Source organism: Typopeltis vanoorti, chromosome 2, assembly GCF_054136105.1.
Source record: "Typopeltis vanoorti isolate ZY-2024b chromosome 2, IOZ_Tvanoo_1.0, whole genome shotgun sequence".
Lineage (NCBI taxonomy): Eukaryota > Metazoa > Arthropoda > Arachnida > Uropygi > Thelyphonidae > Typopeltis > Typopeltis vanoorti.
In genome coordinates this window covers 181,029,158-181,044,467 of record NC_143550.1, presented here as the reverse complement: position 1 = coordinate 181,044,467, position 15,310 = coordinate 181,029,158, and the positions used below count along the sequence as shown (strand labels likewise).

Genomic DNA, 15,310 nt, shown 5'->3' with positions numbered 1-15,310 from the left:
TCGACTGGTATTAGCTAATGAAAATATATTCTTTGCTATTCAAACACCTCTCGTGCATTATAAGATCACTACAGCAAAGAAAACAAGTGGAAATATTAAATATTTTAATATGAGTAACCACCTTTTATTTATGCACAGCGTAAATTCGACCCCATTGAAAAGATAAATCCAACCGACGATGGGCAGTTTTTAGAAATGTATATCTTAGGGGCATTACGAAGAGCTTGATAGAGAATGGCAACTATTGAAGACTTTTTTCAAATGTAGAAGCATTTGAAAAAAAGGTTTTTTTGGAATAAAGTTTTTGGAATAAACTGAATAAAGTTTTTGAAATGAAAAACGTTTTTTTTTTGGAATAAAGTTTTTGAAATGAAAAATGCTGCAGGAGAACAAATATTCCCTAATTTAACAACATTAGTTAAAGCTGTACTGTGCCTCCCTCATTCATCAGCAGCAACTGAAAGAATATTTTCAGCAGTGAAAATAAATAAGAAAAAAATAAGAAATCAACTACAAACTCACTTGATGAATGGACTCCTTTTGACAAAAGAAAAATTGAAACTTTCATCAGCTGCAGATTTTACTATTTCTGAAGAGTTAATTAATTTAGCAAAATCTGCTAAAAATAATTAATTTAGAAGTCCCAGTTGTGACTCTAGCACTTAATATCTTGTGAATGGGCACCCCTGTATATGTATATATGTAAATAGCATATTAAATAACTGAAAATTTAATGTTACATTATTTTAAACACTAAAATTATTAAACACTAAAAGTTATATATTAAATTAATACACATATTAAGTGCTAGAGTTACAAGTGGGACTACTGTTATGATGAATGACAAATGCAGCTCTTTGACTCATAGATGACTACAGTGAGATGAGTTTTGACTTTTTTCTTTTCATTTTTGTTGTACATGTGTTCATTTAGAGATTTTACATTGAGTTCATCTATGATAATAAGGTAGTGATATCGTAAAATGTCCCAAACAGAGTGAAATGAAAGCAAATAAAAATCTAGTACTTTTTTTTTCAGACTTAGCACCTTTTTCTTGCATAAGTTGGTACGAAATATTTTTGCTGAGTGGTCACCCTGCACATAATAATAATTATCACAATTGGATGCTTCAGTTCTGTCACCTCCCTTATGAAGCAGCACAATTTTGCGTTCTTTCCACTCCTTTGGAACTTGACCCATGCACAACTCATATTAAACAAATATGTCAAGGCGAATGCCAACTCCCTGGCATACATTCCTTCAAAATACATGGTGATGTATCAGGGAGGATTAGCTGCATTCTCCTACCAGGTTCTTCGCTGACTAGCCCTCAGTCATGCATCTAGCATGTTGAACAAAGTTAAGCCTGGGATGGATTTCCGTGGTGGGCTGGCAATCTACAACATGGTCAAAAATCCTAATGGAACTGATATAGATGGCACTGTGAATATTTTGGTGAAGTCCGGAGGGCCATACCCAGGAAGTCATAGTATCATGCCTCCACGTGGTGCTCCCCCAGGAAACATGGTGTCGTGATGAGACATGGCAAAGTTGATACCGAGCAAAGAGCTGGATGAAAGCTATAAAAGCATCTCCCAAGATATTAAGTGGCTAGCATGGGAGATTACGCCACAATCCCTTCACTACAATGCCAAGAAGAAGAAAGGAAGGCCATAAAGGCCACGGATAGAAGGCAAACACTGGATGTAACTAAATTTCCCCAACTATATGACTACTCTGATCGAAACCATTTATGGCGACCAGAGCATGATGCAGCGGGAAAGATTTCCCAAATAATAAGCAATACTGGAATAGCCCAAAGAATTCATAAATATAACAGTAATCAATACAATCCCCTTTTCCCCTATATAGGAACATTTAATTGTGAAACACTTAAAGAAGAGGAAGACATTGATATCTTACAGTAAGAACTAAAACATTACATGGGACATCATAGGTTTAAATGAAGTCTGCAGGCAAGATGAACATTTAATCAAACTAAAAAATGGAGACAAGGGCTTAAGACTAGGACTTTGACTTAAGGGTCAAAGCCGGATAACTGAGAAAAGACCTCCACATAGCCTTTAAAGGAATGCGGACGGAAGCCTTAACCAGGACTTCTGACCTAATGTTCAATCCTCACCTTCCCGTTGTGCACCCTGTTGGGTATCTACCTGGATACTGAACGAATGAGGATGGGCTGGCAATTTGGGATTTAGCCGACCAAATTGTATTCTTATTGGCTTAAACCAATATAGAAAATGATGGTACAACATAACAAAATTTCATGCCAGCAGGGGCATTGCCCGGTTAAACAAGGCCACCATTGTTTTCGCCAGGGAGAACAGCGAAACATCAGCTACTGGAACAAATCTGAAAACACACACCCCAACTCAACATCATCAGAGTTAAAGATTGATACTATCAACGTAAGAAGCCTGAATGGCAAAGAAATGGAGCTAGCTCAGGAATTAGATAAGTACCAGATCGACATAATAGAGGTGACTGAAACAAAAAAGACAAAAACTGGTGAGATCTTTCTGAGCAATAAATACAAAATGTTATATTCAGGAAATGACAATCAAGGAAAAGAAGGAGTAGCCACAGTATTCAACACAAAATACGAGGCTAATCTTCTTGAATGGCAGGCAGTCTCAAGTAGAGTGATGTGGGCAAATATCAGAATGGGGAACTGGACAACGAGACTTATTTGTGTCTATGGTCCCACAAAAGGTAGAAGTGGAGGAATCTATATAGCAGAGTAGGGAATGAGTGTCAGACATACAAAAATATATTGGGAAAATTTGGAGAAAAGAGCAAAGATAATAATAATGGCAAATATTTGTTGGATATCTGCTAAGGATATGGACTGGTTATTAGTAACACCATGTTCCAACATAAAAATGTGCACAAATTCACGTGGAGAGAAGAGGCAAGAAATAAGAAAAGTCTCATTGACTATCTTCTTGTTGATAGTGGTGTTTTCTCCCTTCTGCAGGACACCAGAGTGTACAGAGGATTTAAAATTGAAAGTGATCGCTATTTAGTGTTGAGCAGGACAAAATTGAATTACATATTGAAAAGAACATGTAAGAAAGTTTTAAAGCGAATTAAAGTTGAGCAGCTCTCAGATATGAACTGTAGACTAAAATATACAAAGATTATTGAAGAATAAATGAAAGAGTTTGATAACAGGAACCAAACTTGAGAGATTCAGTGGCAAGCCTTTAAAAAAACCTTAATTGATTTTGACAGAGAGGCATGTGGTGAGGTTGTCTGCAAGGATAGAAAAATCAAAACTCCATGGTAGACACAGGAAGTTAAACAGGCAGTGAAGGAAAAGAAGAAAGCATATCAAAAGTTCCTGGCAAATAAGTCAGCTTGTGCTCTTACAGAATACAGAGACAAATGTAAGAAAGCTAAACACTGTATAAAACTATCTAAACAAAAGTCATGGGAGGACTTTGGCAAGAACATAGAAAATAAATATCAAGAAGGTGGCAAAATATTTTGGAGGTTGTTGAAGAAGCTTAGAAATGGAGGAAAGAGTGCTGTAAAAGGAGTTAGAGATGATAAAGGTGACATGAAAATGGTAGAAAAAGATATCCTTGAAGTATGAAGTAATTACTTCGAGAAATTGCTATATGAAACAAACAGTGATAGCACAGTGGTAAAAAACACTCAAAAGGCATACAGTCAGGAATATATATCCATACTCGAAGTAGAAAAAGCCGTCAAAGGCTTAAGATGTGGAAAGGCAGCAGGAATAGATGATATTCAACCAGAAATGCTGAAGTATTATTATTATTATTATTCAGGCCTTCAAGGAGTCAAAAGACTCTTTGAGGGAGGTCCTTCCTAAGACATAAAGTCTGTCAAGACTCATCGAGGGGAGGTCCCCCCCCCTGAGAAACACAAAGTCTATCATACCACTCTTTAGTGGCTGCACTGCATAGTTCGGAAGGCCTGGACAGAGGGACGAATTCCCGATGATTGGAGTAGAGCTCTCATAGTACCCATATATAAAAAGGGAAATAAAACTGAATGTGAGAATTACAGAGGTATTTCCCTACTGAGTGTTCCTGGCAAGATATATGCAAGTATACTTGAGAAACGGTTAAGAATAATTGTGGAAGAAAAGCTTGGTGAAGAACAAGCTGGATTTAGGCCAAATAGAGGGTATTAGGATCAGATCTTCACTTTACGACAAATAGTGGAGAAATCATGGGAATATAACAAAGATCTCTATTTGAGGATCTGAAAAGGCATATGACAAGGTGCCAAGAGAGGAGCTATTCAATACGCAACAGTTATATGGAGTCAATGGGGCATTATATCAAGCAATACTTAGTCTGTATTTGAGATGTAATCAGCAGTTAGAATTGAAGGAAGTACAAGAAGATGGTTTAATGTTAAATCTGATGTGAGATAAGGATGTACATTATCCCCTCTGTTATTCATTATCTATATGGATCACATTATGAAGGAAAGTGGTATTAAACATGATATCAGAATTGGAATGTTAATGTCAGCTCTTTGCTTTATGCGAACGATGTTATACTTCTAAATAAATCCGCTACAAGTTTGCAAGAGTCCCTGACTAAATTGAATAACTGTTGTAATAGATATGGCATGAAGGTCAGCATTGAAAATACAAAGACAATGAAAATAGGTAGAATTGTTGAAAATATCAATTGTGTTGTGAACGGAGAACCTGTGGAACAAGTAAAACATTCCAGCTACTTAGGCACGATTTTTAGTAAACATGGTAAATTAAATATGGAAATAGACAACAGAATCAACAAAGCTGGTATGGTAGGAAGTCAATTATAAATTCATATGGAATAAGAGAGAAATTAGTCGGAACACTAAATTAGCTGTATACAAGAGAGTGTTCAAACCAGTTTTAACTTATAGATCTGAGAGCTGGGTCAGAAGTAAAACACTTGACCAAAGACTAGAGACCGCAGCTATGAGAGTCCTGAGAAAGATTAGAGGCGTGAACAGATGGCATCAATGGCAATATCATATTAAAAACAAGGATATTAAGAAAGAACTTGACATTGTCGGCATCTAGGAATTCATTAGCAGAGCTAATCTCAAATGGTATGGTCACTTAAACAGAATGGGCAAGGAAAGATTAGCAAAACAAGTGTTCTCTGCCAGGTTGGCAGGAAAACGACCCAGAGAAAGACCATGATATAGGTGGATTGATACGGTACAATGTGCTTTAGATGATAGAAATATAAGATCTGATAATGATAATATTGGAGTCTTGAGAAGTAACAGATTGATTTGGAGGAAAATTGTAGATAGGAAGTTAGTAATGATGTAAATTTTTCATGTAGTACTATCATATCCTGTACACCCCTTGAGGTACATGCCAGGAATTTCATGATGATGGTAAAACTAAAAGCCAATACGGAGTTGGATTACTAATTAAGAAAACAATTGCACACTTCATAGAAGAATTTAATTATACAGATGAAAGAATAATAGAAATCACAATTAAAATAAACTCCAAACTTAAAATCAGGATCATCCAGATATATGTTCCTACCTCATCCCACACTGATGAAGAGATAGAAGCATTTTATGACTCACTGCAGCACACTCTAGACAAAAAAAGAAGTAGCAATCAAAACTTTACTATAGTGATGGGCGATTTTAACACCCATTACTAGAGAAAGTAGGTCATCCCATTCACCATATAGACACAATAGGACCATACGTATATGGTACAAGCAGCAACACGGGAATGGCTCTTACAGAATTCTCTATCAGTAACAAGCTTTACATTATGAAAACATTTTTTCAAAAAGGTCTCAAAAGAAAATAGACATGGAGAATTCCAAATGGAGAAATAAAAAATGACATAGATTATATTCTGTGTAATAATAAAGAAACAGTTCAAGATACCTCAGTACTAAATCATGTAAAAACAGGATGTGACCACCAACTGGTGAGAGCCAAAATTAAAATAATCCCCAAATTGGAAAGAATAAAATGGCTACCAGGATCTTGGCTGACTACCCATCAGTCATGCTTTTAGAATGTTGAGCACAGTTAAGCATGGGATGGATTTCCATGAAAGGGTGGATGAGATTATTGTGATGGTAGGATCAAATGACTTTAGAGGTAATGTAAATTGGGCAGAGAGATATGAGATTCTTGCTTGAGGTAGTACGAAAGAAGACACAGAGAGGAAAGATAGTGTGCATGTTGCCTAGGTATGATAGTGATGTGCTGAGCAGAAATATTGAATAACATAATAGCTAGAATGTGTCAGAAGAGAGGATTGGAATATGTGGATGCTTGGAAGGCATTTGAGGATAGAGAGGAATTGTATGCGAGAGATCGCTTGCATTTGAATGAGGAAGGATGTACGTATCTGGAGAGATTGCTGTTCTAAACGAGTCAGTGTGTCAATGCAGGGAAACTAGAATGCCCAAGGTGGATGGTAGCAGGGGTGGCCACTTGTGGGAAAGGATATTTGGGAGAAGGGGGGGGGGGGGGGGAAGACAGCAGGTAATGCTGAGCCCAGTGGAATCCAGAAGGGAAAATGCTGGGTACAGAAATAGTGGCATTTTTATGCTTTATACTAATGCCAGGAGTATCCGTAATAAAGGGGAGGAATAGGTGTTGCTGATAGCATCAGTCTGGCCAAAGATTATTGGGATCACTGAGACGTGTTTGACAGAAGAGGATATAATAACAGGAATAGAAGTCGCAGGGTACAGCATTTTTCGGCAGGATACGAAGGGGAAGCGTGGTGGTGGAGTACTGCTTATGATGAGTGACGAATAAGTCGTCCACTCATAGAGGAGGCTTTTAAAAGTGACACTAATGATTTTGAAAGCATATGGTGTGAGGTACAGATAGACAAGACAGGATATTTAGTGGGGTGTTGCTACAAACCAAGATACACAGAGGGTGGGACCAGACGTTCAGATAGTTGGGCTTGGCAAGTGTAAGAAGAATGATTGTTATGGGAGATTTTAACTACAGCAATGTAAATTGGGGAGAGGAAGATGCATGTAGCAATAAGAGAATGGAATTTCTAGAATTCTTGAGGGACAAATGTCTTAGGCAATATGTAATAGAGAGAACAATAGGTTCAAGAGTTTTGGATATGGTCACAGTATCAAAAGAGTTTATAATAACTGAGATGACATCTCTCCCACCAGTTGGAGAGAGTGACCATGTGGTTTTGACTTGGAAGATGAATAGACATGCAGGAGTATCAAAGAGACAGGAACATATGTGGAATTATAAGGCAGGTGATTATAATTGTCTTATACATCAACTTGCAGAAGTTTTATGGAGGGAAGAATTGGAAGGCCAGGATATCATTAGTGCTTGAGAAATTGTGAAGGAATATTTGCTAGCAGCAATAGTAAGCTGTATTCCCCAAGTGAAGAAGGACACAATTTGGTGTAAAGTGGATGACAAACAACATTAAACAGAAACTGCATGTGAAAAAGAGGCTATGGAAGAGATATAAGGAGACAGGTGAAGAGCAGATGCATGAAGAATACAAGACACAGGCCAGGAGAGTGACCTAGTATGGTAAGGAAGGCAAAACTGGAATATGAGAAGAGATTGGTACTAAGATCCAAAGAAAATCCTAGGGATTTTTTAGCTATGTGGCCAGTAAGAGGAGAAATGATTCTGAAAGAATGATATTGGGATAAAGGGAATAGAGTGACTGATGCAGAGGACATAGTAGAATTGATTAACGAACACTTTATTAGTGTATTTCATCCTGGAGGAGTAAATTTTATTACTAAAGGGATAGGGCAGGTTTGAGGTTTAGAGGTGCAGGAGAAGAGCGTGCTTCAAATACCGAGTCCTCTGGATGTCAGTAAAGCTGTGGGACTGGATGGCATTTCACCATGAGTTTGAGAGAATATGCTAAAAAACTGACAGCTCCTTTGACCTGGCTTTTCAATGAAAGTCTGGCTGCAGAAAAGGTGCCCATGGAATGGAAGGAAGGTAAGATAGTGCCATTGCATAAGGGCAGTAGCAGACTGGAAGTGTCTAATTATAGGCCAGTTTGTGTGTCATCAGTAGTTGTTAAGATCTTGGAGAAATTAGTTAGGGACCGTATACAACATTGGGCAGATGAGGATAATGTTATCTGTGAGCGTCAACAGGGATTTGTGAAAGGGCACTGTTGTTTTAATAATATGCTAGTCTTTTATAATAAAATTACAAGAGCAGTAGATGAGGGAAAGGCATATACTGCAATTTTCTTAGATTTAGCGAAGGCATTTGACAGGGTTCCACATGATAAGCTGATATTTAAGTTGCAGCACATGGGTCTGGATGGCAGGTTGGTCAACTGGATTCAGGATTGGCTGTCCGATAGGTATCAGAGAGTTGTGTATGGTAGGGGGCACTTGCAGGGAGGCAGAGGGTTACAAGCGGGGTCCCACAGGGCCCAGTACTAGGACCTATACTGTTTAACATTTATATCAATGACATTGTGAGTGGACTACAGGGGGATATTCAGTTGTTTGCGGATGATGTGCAGCTGGGAAGGGTTATAAAGAATAGTGCAGATATGGTAGTCCTGCAGGAGTATTTTGAATAAGCTAGACAGATGGGCAAATGAATGGAGTTCTCGGTTTAATGCAGCAAAATGTAAGGTCTTGAGGTTTGGGACACATCAACTGCATACGCTATTGGAGCAGATATACTGGAGGAAGTAGGAGAGACAAGAGAACTGGGGTTGATGATTGACAGAAACCTGAAATTCAGAGGACATATTGCAAAGGTGGTGAAGGTAACACAGAGGATTGCTGCAATAATGAGAAGGACACTGACCTGCAGAGACAAAATGGTTATCATTCCATTATATAAGACTCTGATCAGACTACACAGACTATTGTTTTCAGATCTGGTCCTCAGGATTTGAAGGGGATAAATTAACTGTGGATAGGGTTCAAAGACGGATAACAAAGATGTTGTCAGGGCTGTACAATGTGAGTTATGAGGATCGGCTGAGGGAGTGTGGACTGCAAAGTTTGGTGGATAGAAGGAGAGGTGATATGATTGAGACTTTTAAACTGTTGATAGGTGGTTACAGGGTTGACACTGGAGAGTTCTTTCGCTTGGTTGAACAGCAGGAAGGAGTCATGACAAGCGGCCATCCCTGGAAGTTACGAAAGGAAACTGTGAAAAAGAGGGTGAGGAGTGGTTTCTTTGCATGGAGGGTGGTTGAACCATGGAATGCATTGCCTGATGGAGTGGTGAGAGCAAGAACGGTCAATGCATTTAAGGAGTGGTATGATAGACTTTGTGTTTCCTAGGAGGGACCTCCCTCGATGAGTCTTGATAGAATTGTGTTTCTTAGAAAGGACCTCCTGCCAAGAGTCTTTTGACTCCATGGAATATGAAAATACTAAGAAAACATTTATCAGTTGGCAAAAGCCAAATAACTGCAATAAAAAATAAGGATAGAACTACAGTATAATAAAGAACCAAGAACAAATCCTAAGCAGGCTAGAAGAATTTTATAAAGAACTCTATAGTGATCCTTCAATAGATAAATCAAATATAAATAACTCTTCTCCATCGCATATAGAATTCATCAACCCATTCACTTCAGATGAAATAAAACAAGCATTAAAACAAATGAAAAATGGAAAATGTCCTGGTGAAGACCTAATTCACATATAATTAATTAAATGGGGAGGAAACAATATAATTTGCCATGTCACAAACTTACTAAATCTATGCCTAGAAGAGGGGAAATACCAGAAAACTGGTAAAATGCTACTCTGATACTATTATTTAAAAAAGGAGACAAAGAAGAAGCAAAGAACTACAGACTAATTAGTATTCTCTCTAATCTGTACAAAATTCTCACAAAAGTAATAACAGCTTAACCTCTCTTCTAGACTCAAATCAAACAAGCAGGATTCCATAAAGGCTTTAACACAATTCATCATATTCATGCAGTAAAACAAATAATAGAAAAAGCAGAAGAAACCCAACTGCCTCTCTGTTTAGCCTTTATTAATTATGAAAAGCATTTGATTCCATCAAAACTAATGCAATAATCAAAGCACTCCAGAATCAGGGAGTTCCTGGAGAATATATGGACCTCCTCCAGGAAATATACCATACTGCAACAGCAACAATCCAATTTCACACAAGTAGCAATAAAATATCAATTGAAAAAGGTGTCCGACAAGGAGACTTTCTATCACGAGTCCTTCAATATTTATTAATATAAACTGGACAAACCTTGGTATAAAAATTAATAACAGAAACTTAACACACCTAGGATATGCAGATAATATCATAATTTTTGCAAACACTCCAGAAGACCTTAATACAATGATAGAAGACCTATATCATGAAAGCAGAAAAGTCAGTCTAAAAATAAACAGAAAAAAAACTAAAATCATGTTTAATTATTTTGTAACACCAAAAAACATAATAATAGAAAACAATTTTTTGGAAAGAATCTCTTCATATACAAGCTTAGGTCATCTCATTGATCTAAACTGTGGACTCCAAAAGGAAATAAATAGGAGAGTTCGACTTGCCTGGGGTGCATTCAGAAAATTGAAAAGCATTTTCAAAACAATGATGTCCCACTCTGTTTAAAACAGAAGCCATTTAACCAATGTATACTTCCAGTCATCACTTGTGATGACTGGAAGTATACACTACACAGTAGTGTATACACAGTCATGGTTGTGAAACTTGGTTGCTAACAAAAGCACTGGCAAATAAACTAACAACAACTCAAAGAAAAATAGAGAGGTTGATGCTAAGCATCACATTAAAAGATAAGAAGCCTCACTGACATCATTCTTCACCATAAGCGACTAAAATGGAAATGGGCCAGACATCTATCCAGAAGAGAAGATGAGCTATGGACAACGAACTGGATTCCAAAAGAAGGGAAATGAGGCTGAGGACATCCTAAAAGAAGAAGGTGTAGTGATGAACTGTCAAATTTTGTTGGGAAAAATTGGTCAACCATTGCCAAGGACAGAGAAAGGTGGAAAGAACTGGAGGAAGCCTTTGTCCAGCAGTGGACAGAAAATGGCTGAAAAGAAGAAGATATCAAGTCCCACAGCCTTATTAACATCAAGTTGACTCAATTCTCCATATACCTCTTCACTTACAGTCAGTCTCTCCTCATCATCAGCTGCTCTCAAACTCTCCATGATGTCACATTCACAAGAATGAAAGACCTTTATGAACAGCTCATTAAATATCTGAACTATATCCTCTGCAGCAGTTCTTATACCATTTTCTCCAATCAATGTCATTCTTTCATAATTATTCTTTTTTTCGAAATATCAAAAATCGAAAGAACTCCCTGGAATTCTTTTTTGCTTCATTAGCTAACTGCTGCTCATTCTTCACTTCTACAACCCTTACCAACCAACTCAACCTCCTTGCTTGTTCTTTGTAATCTTCATGAAATTGATTATTACCACTCCTCTTATGCTGTCTCCATGATGCCTTTTTCCTCTGTATTGCATGATTAATCTCTTCATTCATCCAATTCACCTACCTTATTTAACCTTCTGAACCATATTACACTACATTTCTTACATATATTTCTTTCTCATTCCATATAAATTTATTCAGCTGACTTCCTACCATACCAGCTTTACTAATTCTGTTGTCAATTTCCACATTAAATTTACCACCTTCACTAAATATTGTGCCTAAATCACTGAAATATTTTACTTCAGTAAAATATTTCAGTGATTGTTCTATAGGGTCACCATTTAGGATATGATGTTTCAATGTTTCAGCCTATTTTCATTGTCTTTGTCTTTTTATTGCTGATTTTCATACCAAATTTATTACAACAGTTTTTCAATTTAGTCAGGGAATCTTGAAGACTTGTGCTGGATTTATTCAGAAGTATAACATCAAAGAGCATATTCATTTATTAAAAATAATATTCATTAATTAGCCATAATCAATTATCTAATTGTTTTACAGAGCACTTATGTAGATGAGAAGTATGTCAGTAGACTTTCTTAACATTTTAAGATGACAGATTTTAAACAAAAAAATTGTTTTATTTAAATAGATAATGAAAAAAAATAACTGTTTTTGATACTAAAAAAAATGCAGCCATGAAGTATTTTTGCAAATTTTAGTAAAGATCCCAAATTATGTATACAGATTGACAGTTCAGTCACAAAAATTAACATAACAAGTACTCACACATTCATGGAAAAAGTCATGACATATCCAATTATGAAAGGATGATCAAAAGAATAAAACTAATTTTTGTTTTCAATACTTTCTTTGATTTGTTTGCTTTTAATCCCATGGAGTTAACTGCAATTTTCACATGTATGCTGCCAACCTCAAACACTAGAACAGACAGATAAGAGTCACTCCTTTTCTCATTAGATCTGCGAGATCTCCAAGAGCAACTTTCACATTAGCATGTACAGCATTTCTTTCAGCAATATGGTTTTCATTTCAAAATGAAACCGAGCTCATGAAGTAACATCTAATAATGATTATGTTATATGTAACCATTGTCAACAAATAATCTACAGTAGTACATCATTTCTTTCATTTTTTTAGTGGCATCATGTTTGTTTCAGATCTTTGAACACACTCAAAACAAAATACAACATCCACATAATAGTAATAAAATGTCGATCGCACTTAGAAAATTAATCAAAATAAACTATACTTAATTTTTATGAGCTTTCTTATAAATGAGTTCACTTGAAATTAGCATTTCAGTTACTTAGTCAAAATAAGTATCTACCTATTTCAGAATCCATTCTTTTTCAGCTATCATTCAATAAATATTGCAGCTGACTGTCACCCCAATACTTATCACTATTTCTATTGCAGTGTTTAAATGTTAATGTTTTTATATCACACTGGTGACATCATAAAAATGTGATAAGGGCATTTTTAACATTTTTCAATCATTACAAATGATTATTATACTATTCTGATATAAAACTGATAGTATGACATGTGAATCAGTTGTTTTCCCCACTCATATTAAATAATAATAATGTTGCTTTTTCCAAACATGTGTATGAATAGACTGGGCAAGGAAACGTTTTATGAGAAATGTAAGTGAATCAGAATAGACTCTTGTTTGTTGCAAAGCACAAAAAGTCTGCTTACCGAATTTATTTTTAGTAATTCATTGTAAGCCAATATCAATAATAATTAAGGACATTTTGCTCAATGATTCTGTTTGTATTTTGACTCAATAGTATATAAACTTTGCTTCCTTGGATCACATTTTAAACAATACTCTGAAATGTTTTAAAGAAAAGTCAATAGTTAAAACTATATCTGTCACAAAAAATAAGTACAATAATGAATATGTTATACCAAAGTTTCTCCTTTGTTTATATAATAAGTTTTTTTTTTTTTAGGAGTAAAAGAACCAAGTTTATAAAATTACTTGGTAACCCAAATATATATATATATATATATATATATATATATATATATATAAGATGCCGTTTCTAAATTTGAAAAGCGACAGCAAAATTCTAATGATCAATCAACATGAACATTAAAATTTTGAGTGGATTGATCGAAAAGCTAGTGAAATTGTAAGTTGTTGTTACTCTTTTTTTTTTTTTCAATAACATGCTCGTTAAAATTACATTTATTCCTGCTAAGATATGCATCACCGTTATATCTTTCTATTCTATTTTGTTAGTTGGATATGCATAAGTTCTTCACAGCACGAATAACAAACGTAAGGAATAATTAAAATTCCTCACCTTGAATTGATCACAGAAAGTTATATGCACCTTCATCACTAACTTTTTCGCAGTTGTATCATAAACATCACTAGAAACCTTTATATTAACTGTTTTGTCTCATCCATTGTGAATACAATGTGATATGATTTCGGATGATGATATACTCTTCCATTTCTCTGTTCCACAGTCTGGAAAGGAAGCACGCAGCCTTTAAGATTACAAACAAAATAAACAATACGCTACTAAAAGAATCGACACGCGTAAGTTTATATAATTTTACAGAGCAGTTTTAGGAGCAAGTGATAAGCCAGTTGTTTCCGACCGTTCGGGTTTGAAGGTTACACCAGTACATATGCCTTTAATTTAAAATCATCTATTACGTCCATTCACTATCAGTCACCATAACGACAAAAAATAAAGAGATATGAAGCTGTGATTTGGAAAGAAATTTGTGATTCCATCCTTTTGAAGCGCCCTCTCTCTCTTTATCTCACACACGCACACACATTTTTTTTTCTTAAACGAAAGACTTTCTGAACTCAGTCGACCAGGATCTTTATTTTATTTTTAATTGAAGCAGCACACTAGGCTCTGTTTCCAATAACTAAGTATCATAAGAGAGAGTAAGTGAGTAAGTAAATATTTTTTAGCACTAAGCAATTTTGGAAATCTGGAGGGAACTGTCTCCGTCTATATCCATTACCGAAAATTCCCATGCTATTGTTTAGAAGCATCGGGACAGGAAAATGGAATACAATTTTGTCCATCTCGTGCTCCCAAACCCTAACACTCGCACTGTTATCTGAAACCATGTGAATTCTACAGTCAATTTTCTAAAGTGCACAGTTCACATCCTAAGTGTCGTTAACATAGTTTAGTTTCGCCCTTCAGGCGAAACTAAACTATGTTAACAAAAGTATTTCGACACTTCACATGCAATGCAAATTTCCGATCCTACTACACGCTAATATTCAGGGAGTGTCTGCGTAAATCTGGTAATAAAAGGTGAGATGTGCTGCATGTTTGGCACTGTACTCGATGTCAAGACGGCAGGTTCAGTTGCACTGAAATACTTTTAACGTGGAGTAGTATATGGGTGTCACATCAGTGGTCTTTCTGTCTGTGACATTGCTAACCATCTCAGTATACCGAAATCCACCATTCATTCTTATATGGAAAGTTGATGGTGCTATCACAACCAGTAGCGCACTCAGGATTTAATCTTGGGGAGGGGGCGAGTTGAGTAGAGGATTTGAGAATGCATACGACCTATGAGCATCTGCAGTGATTGCCAATACATGATACCCGTGGTATCCTCCGGTCCGGCTCGTGCAAACGAAGTAGCGCTCGGTCCGCAAGAGCATTACTTCGTTCTCCTTTCTTTCACAGCGGTCGGGATTCCAGAGAGCTATTGGGTATTCCGACCTTATATGGCCGCTAATCCATAAGTAGTGTAGAAATAGAAGACATGACACAACATAAATTTTAAAAAATGAATTTTAATTAGGAAAAGATTTTTTTAAATTTTTTAGTGTTTTTTCCTTTTTCTTTTTTTTTGGGGGGGGGGG

At 36.2% G+C, this 15,310-nt stretch overlaps 1 protein-coding gene across 1 annotated transcript in view; it reads right to left on the bottom strand.

The window, feature by feature from the left end:
* elgi (E3 ubiquitin-protein ligase NRDP1 elgi) overlaps nucleotides 1-14,137 on the bottom strand; it is a 177,894-nt gene extending 163,757 nt beyond the window's left edge. Inside the window, exon 1 of the mRNA XM_090414102.1 lies at nucleotides 13,761-14,137. The gene's annotated coding sequence lies outside the window, so the exon portion shown is untranslated. The remainder of the gene's footprint in view (nucleotides 1-13,760) is intronic.
* Between the last annotated feature and the right edge of the window lie 1,173 nt (nucleotides 14,138-15,310).